Source organism: Arachis ipaensis, chromosome B9 (assembly GCF_059453495.1).
Source record: "Arachis ipaensis isolate K30076 ecotype BB chromosome B9, ASM5945349v1, whole genome shotgun sequence".
NCBI lineage: Eukaryota > Viridiplantae > Streptophyta > Magnoliopsida > Fabales > Fabaceae > Arachis > Arachis ipaensis.
In genome coordinates this window covers 123,889,481-123,897,139 of record NC_142444.1, presented here as the reverse complement: position 1 = coordinate 123,897,139, position 7,659 = coordinate 123,889,481, and the positions used below count along the sequence as shown (strand labels likewise).

General features: G+C 33.8%; 2 pseudogenes; both read left to right on the top strand.

Annotated features, from left to right (window-relative positions):
* Positions 1 to 1,887: 1,887 nt before the first annotated feature.
* Positions 1,888 to 2,667, top strand: LOC148546190 (uncharacterized; annotated as a pseudogene).
* Positions 2,668 to 4,907: 2,240 nt separating this feature from the next.
* On the top strand, positions 4,908 to 5,720 carry LOC148546189 (uncharacterized; annotated as a pseudogene).
* Positions 5,721 to 7,659: the final 1,939 nt, after the last annotated feature.

The window sequence follows — 7,659 nt, the reverse complement described above, 5'->3', positions numbered from 1 at the left end:
ACATTGCCTCCAATGCCTCCACACATGCCAAGCTGGCCTTCCCCAATCTCATCCACCACCTCTGTGATGTCTCTAGAGTGCGCCTAGAGAACAACATCCTCATTCTCATAGAAAGGCTGATCTCTAGGAGGACTATGGAGTATGCCAGAGAGTATGAACGAGCCCCGAGAGATGAGCCGGTAGCTGAGGGAGAGCCGGTTCCATAAGAGCAGCCCATGATACCTCAGGAACACTACTTCCCACCGTAGGAGTATTGGCATCAGCTGACCTCCTCCATTGAGCAGCTGAGAATTGGCTAGGATGGCCACAGTGCCCTTCTTCAGCAGGTTTTGACCGAGCAGTAAAGTCAATGCCATGAGCTCACCCAGATGAGATTTGACATAGGGCAACTGAGAGGATACCAGGGAGCTCAGCCTGACCAGGGAGATGACCACCAGAATGACTGAGGTGATTGGGTTTTCTTTCGTTATATTTTCCCTTTCCGCTCTTATTTTGTTATTTGCTCTGTTTTTTTAATTTACTTTCGGTCCTTTGCATGATCTTTAGTATTTTCAGTATGTTTAGTTTACTTAGTTACTTTTATTTGTATGTTTATTTTTAAAAGATGTCTCATGTATAGCTTACTGAACTTAAAAAAAAAAGAGAAGAGAAAAATGGTGTAATGTATGAGCAGCTGAGTTTATATTTAGAATTGTCTTACTTCATCAGATGTGGCGATATTTATCTGTGATTCTGAATGCATAAAAAAGAACAATGCATCTTTGTTATTGGAGCAAAGAATGTTAATTCATGAAGAATAGGAATTTAAAGACGTATTATGAATTCTCTAAAAATTAAACAAGAAGTTGATCCTTAAAACAAAAGAAATAGCAAGAAAAAGAAAATAAAAAGCAAGACCAATGGATCTGAGCATCAATGGCTAGGAAGGTTAAAAATGGTCAAAGCTCAAAGAGTTATTTTCCTAGCTATATGCTTATGGTGTGAACATGTCAAGAAACTCTTAAGACAGAGTACTTAGAGTCAAAGCCAATTGCAAATAAAGTGATTCCAAAGGCTCTGAGCACCACTGAGAAGAACCAATAGAAAAATCAGAGTTCAAAGAGTTCCCCAGTTAAGTACTTGTGGTGTTTCTGTATCGAGCAAAGCTTGAGATAAAACATTTAGAGTCACCGCTAGGCTCAAGGTGCAAAGAACCAAAGAAAAAAAAATATTGTGTTCAAGGATTAATTGAAAGATAAACGAGAGAAAATTCATAACATTACCCGGATTCTAGTTTTGAATGATATTGGCATTCTTGAGTTCCCAAGGGACAGTAAGATGCCAAAACTATTCATGATTACAGTGTCATCAACCCCACTCAGAAGATAGATAGGAGCTTAATTGAAATTCAACCCTCAGGCAAACCCACATCTCGGGTTCATATTGTTTTCAATTGCTTGAGGACAAGCAACAATTTAAGTTTGGTGTTGTGATACGTGAGCATCTTTCCTATCTTTTCTTTGTAATTTAAATGTGGATTTGTTGAGTTTTTGAGATTTTGATGTTTTAAACCATCATGAATGCTACTTTGAGTTGTATTGTTAATTCGTTGATTACAGAAAAAATTTGGGCGAGTTTAACAGAGTTTGTGAAGAAAAAAGTGAGGAAAATAGTTGCAGTCAAGCTGGCGCTAAATGCCACCACCCGGAGTTTAGCACCACAAGCCTCGTAATTAATGCAAGGACTTTGTGAAGGTGGCGCTAAACGCCATTACTCGGCGTTAGCGCCAGGTGTCTAGAAAGTTAAAAGTGAATTCTATTTGGTGTCGCTAAATTCTCTTTGTGTTTCCATTTCATTTTTGACTTCTTTATCTCACGGGTTACTCTTTGTTTTTGTTTCCAATTTGACATGGCCGGGGGGATCGCTGCTATCACTAAAATAAAGAGGAGGTTGGCATCCAAACCTCCTATTGCAGTTAGTGGCGACAGGGTTTCATCTTTTGCTACTGTAAGTCGTTAGCCACAGCCTCAGAGAGTGGAAGGGAGTGGGGAGGGGCAAGGCCCCGAGATACACATTGTGGAGAAGAATTCTCCTGCCAACTCTCCTTCTTGGAAGCGACCCAGGAATATTGGCCAAGATGATGTTGCTGTTTCTGTCCCTCCGACCTTTAGGCATGTTTTGGATAAGAGATTCCAGGCTCTTGAGTTTGTGGACAAACACTTCATGGATGAGGATACTCGGGCAGCTCTTGCCAAGATTCCTCTAGAGGATACCCTTCCTCGGGTCCAAAGGATGCTCTTGCATTCTGCGACTTATGTTCAGAATGCAGAGGTGGAGATCATGAGTCTCCACTTGGAATTCTTTGCCAAGGACAAGATGATTGCTGAGGCCACCAACCAAATTAAGGATCTCAATAGCTCAATTACTTCTCTTCAGGCCAAGCAGACTTCCCTCGAGGATGAGGTAAAGACTTTGAAATCAACTCAAGCTGCTTCTGATTTGAGGGAAGCGACCATGAAAAAGTAGGTTTCTGAGCTGATGAAGAAAATTGAAGAACTTGATCTTTCTATCAGGAATGTCGAGAAAAATATTTTGGACCAAATCAAACTGAAGGCTCCTGACTTGGACATCTCTGAAGTCGATGCTTTCAAAAAGGTTATTGATGGAAAAATTCTTTCCATATTGTAATTCACATACAATTTTCTTTATTAATTTTCTAAGTGTTTTGAGGTTGGTACCTCGGTGTTTGTGACACATTTGCAGTATCTTTCCCCTTTCTTTTCCAGGACTTAAAGTTTATTCTATATGTGTAGAACGACAGTATAACCCTTATTCTATATGTGTTCTTGTGATTCTTGAAAGAGTTATTTTGCTTGAACAACAGCTTGAAAGCAAATTCCTCCTAAATTGCTAATTACTTGAACTAATCAGGATACGTGACATATAATCTTCTTAGCTTTGGGTAATTAAAGTTTTTGTGGCCATAAACTAGAATGGAACTTAACCCTCTAATCTACATTAAGTGACCAAGATATTGGTGGTTGATTTGGGTTAGAGGAGACTAAATCACTAAGATAATAGGGTTTAGTCAATTACAATTTGCCATGAAATAAATCTTGCATGATTAAGATAGTTGGTAAGAAAAATTAATCCCAATGAATAAACAATTCCAAAACCTTAACTGCTTTCTCCTATAGATTTCACCTCACTTTTATTGTTTGCTTTCTTGCTTTCTGAATTTCTGTTTAATACGTTTTATAACCCTCAAAATACAACTTTCTGTTGGCATGACTAAGTGAGTCATTCGACCATAGTTGCTCAATCCATCAATTCTCGTGGGATCGACCCTCACTCACCTGAGGTATTACTTGGTACGACTCGATGCACTTGCCAGTTAGTTGTGGATCTAAAAATTCTGCACCATTTACATACCTTTGAATTCGCTCCCCGTGGTGTTAGTACTATGCTGTACTGTGATAGTTTCGGGTCCCTCAGATTGAGAGGGAGTAGGTAGTTTGTATTTCCTTTTTTCTTTTCTTGTTTTTTTGGGTTTCTTTGCTTGTGGTTTCTGGGATCCTTGATCCCCCAAATTCACCACAAAAAAAAGTCACTTGAAAACAAGGAAGTCCTACCTTAACAAATTTTTGGATAAGCTTAATCACTTACTGAGGGGTTCTGTTCTAGGGCGTTTAAAGTGCTAATTTCCTTTACTTCGTCTTCTTTAATTGTTGTTTTCTCTCTCTTTGGGTTAATTCCAATTTTCTTTTTATAGTGTGGTCCAAAAAGGATAAAAATAATCGTGGAATAATTTTTATCCTCATGGAATAAAATAACTTGTATCTTTGATTAAAAAAAAAAAAAAGGCTAATTGTGGCTGAAAATTGTAGTTACAAACTTAGGGGTCGAGTGGTTGGCGCAAATAATTTTTATTTTTTTTTGTTCTTATTTTTAGAAAATTATTTTTATTTTTAACTTTTTGCATTTTAAAAAATGTGATTGATTTGTGAAAAGAAGATTTATTTTTAAGTATTGAAAATAATAAAATTATATTTGGTTGATTCATTTTTAAAATGTATTTTCAATATTTTAAAATAAAAAAATTATTTATATTTTTATTAAATGTACGATTCTAGTTATTTAATTTTTTATTAAATTAATAATTAATTTTTATACAATATTAATATAAAATAAATTACTATCTTATTATGCTATTTTAAAAAATTTGGTATCTCTTAATTCTATTCTACTTATTTTGTTATTGTTTCTTTAGATTTACACCAAACGAATCAATTAATTAATATTAAAACTTATTGATGTAAACATATTTTTTAACAAATAATTTATTAATAAAATAATGACTAAATAAATATTAAAGCTAAAAAATATAAGTTTAAAACAAAGTCAACTTTTTTGCAATATTTTTTTAAGTTTTTATTTATTCTTTTAATTTTTATTAATGATACTTTCATAATTGATTGTCCATTTAAAAAATTATTTCTATAACAAAATTATTTCTTTAAACGATGTGGTCTAAAAAAATGAATGCCAAATATAAAGAATTTCAACAAATACATATTAATTTAAAAAGTACATACTCAATACTAAATAAAACAACTTAACAAATACATATTTAATTTTAACTGGAGCTTTACTCTTTCCTTCTTTACTTTGTTTATATAATCCAAAACTTACAAAACTCAAGCCTAAAATTAATAAACCAAATGGGTAGAGAAGGGAGGAGAAGAATTAGCGTTGAAGTTCACAGGGTGAATGAGATGTGAGAGAAAAAATATATATAAAAAGAAACAGAAGAGGTTCCAAAGTTTATCCCAACTCAAAATTCTCATATTTTGGGTTGAAAATATTTCCATTTCATTTTTTACTTCTTTATCTCATGAGTTATTCTTTGTTGTTGTTTCCCAGTTAACATGGCCAGGGGACTCGCCGTTGTCACGAAAATGAAGAGGAGGTTGGCATCCAAACCTCCTATCATAGTTGGTGGCGACAGGGTTTCGTCTTCTGCTACTGTAAGTTGTTAGCCACAGCCTCGGGGAGTGGAAGGGAGTGGGGAGGGGCAAGGTCCCGAGATACACATTGTCGAGGAGAATTCTCTTGCCAACTCTCCTTCTTTGAAGCGACCCAAGAATATTGGCCAAGATGATGTTGCTGTTTCTGTTCCTCTGACCTTCAGGCATGTTTTGGATAAGGGATTCCAGGTTCCTGAGTTTGTGGACAAACACTTCATGGATTAGGATACTTGGGCAGCTCTTGCCAAGATGCCTCTGGAGGATACCCTTCCTCGGGTCCAAAGGATGCTCTTGCATTCTGCGACTTATGTCCATGATGCAGAGGTGGAGATCATGAGTCTCCGCTTGGAATTCTTTGCCAATGACAAGATGATTGCTGAGGCCACCAACCAAATTAAGGATCTCAATAGCTCGGTTACTACTCTTCAGGCCAATCAAACTTCCCTCGAGGATGAGGTAAAGACTTTGAAGTCAGCTCAAGATGCTTCTGATTTGAGGGAGCCAACCTTGAAAAAGCAGGTTTCCGAGCTGATGAAGAAAATTGAAGAACTTGATCTTTCTATCTGGAAAGCCGAGCAAGTTGCTATTGATGGCGTTTTTGACACCGTGAAAAATATTTTGGACCAAATCAAACTGAAGGCTCCTGACTTGGACGTCTTCGAAGTCGATGCTTTCAAAAAGGTTATTGATGGAAAAATTGTTTCCATATTGTAATTTACATACAATTTTCTTTACTTATTTTCTAAGTGTTTTGAGGTTGGTACCTCGATATTTGTGACATTTTTGAGGTATCTTTTCCCATTTTTTTGGGACTTAACGTTTATTCTATATGTGTTCTTGTGATTCTTGAAATAGTTATCTCACTTGAACAATAGCTTCAAAGCAAATTCCTCCTAAATTGCTAATTACTTGAACTAATCGGGATACATGACATATAATCCTCTTAGTTTTGGGTAATTAGGATTTTGTGGCCATAAACTAGAATTGAACTTAATCCTCTAATCTACATTAAGTGACCAAGACATTGGCGGTTGATTTGGGTTAGAGGAGACTAAATCACTAAGACATTAGGGTTTAGTCAATTACAGTTTGCTATAAAATGAATCTTGCATGATTGAGATAGTTGGTAAGAAAAATTAATTCGGATGAATAAACAACTCCGAAACTTTAACTGCTTTCTCCTATAGATTTCACCTCACTTTTATTGTTTGCTTTCTTGCTTTCTGAATTTCTGTTTAATGTGTTTTATAACCCTCAAAATACAACTTTCTGCTGTCCTGACTAAGTAAGTCATTCGACCATAGTTGTTCAGTCCATCAATCCTCGTGGGATCGACCCTCACTCACCTGAGGTATTACTTGGTACGACTCAGTGCACTTGCCGGTTAGTTGTGGATCTAAAAATTCTGCACCATTTACATACCTTTGAATTTTCTCCCCATGGTGTTAGTACTATGCTGTACAATGATAGCTTCGGATCCCTCATATTGAAAGGGAGTAGGTAGTTTATTTTTCCTTTTTTCTTTTCTTATTTTGTGGGTTTCTTTGCTTGTAGTTTTCTGGGATCTTTGATCCCCCAAATTCACCACAAAAAAAGGCACTTGAAAATAAGGAAGTCCTACCTTAAGAGATTTTTGGATAAGCTTCATCACTTACCGAAGAGTTCTATTCTAGGACATTTAAAGTGCTAATTTTCTTTTTTTCGTCTTCTTTAATTGTTGTTTTCTCTCTCTTTGGGTTAATTTCAATTTTCTTTTCATGGTGTGGTCCAAAAAAGAATAAAATAACTTCTATCTTGATAAAAAAAAAAAAAAGGCTAATTAATCGTGATTGAAAATTGTAGTTACAAACGTAGGGGCTCGGTGATTGACGCAAATAATTTTTATTTTCGTTTTTGTTTTTCTTTTAGAAAATTATTTTTATTTTTAACTTTTTGCATTTTAAAAAATGCAATTGGTTTGTGAAAAGAAGATTTATTTTTAAGTATTGAAAATAATAAAAATATGTTTAGTTGATTCATTTTTTAAAATATTTTTTCAATATTTTAAAATCAACAAATTATATTTTTATTAAATATACGATTCGAGTTATTTAATTTTTATTAAATTAATAGTTAATTTTTATACAATATTAATATGAAATAAATTACTACCTTATTATGCTATTTTAAAAAATTTGGTATCTCTTAATTCTATTCTACTTATTTTGTTATTGTTTCTTTAGATTTACACCAAACGAATTAATTAATTAATATTAAAACTTATTGATGTAAACATATTTTTTTAACAAATAATTTATTAATAAAATAATGACTAAATAAATATTAAAGCTAAAAAATATAAATTTAAAACAAAAGTCAACATTTTCTCAATATTTTTTTAAGTTTTTATTTATTCTTTTAATTTTTATTATTGATACTTTTATAATTGATTTTCCATTTAAAAAATTATTTCCATAACAAAATTATTTTTTTAAACGATGTGGTCTAAAAAAAATGAATGCCAAATATAAAGAAACTCAACAAATACATATTAATTTAAAAAGTACATACTCAATACTAAATAAAACAACTTAACAAATACATATTTAATTTTAATTGGAGCTTACTCTTTTCTTACTTACCTTGTCTACATAATCGAAATTAAAATTACAAA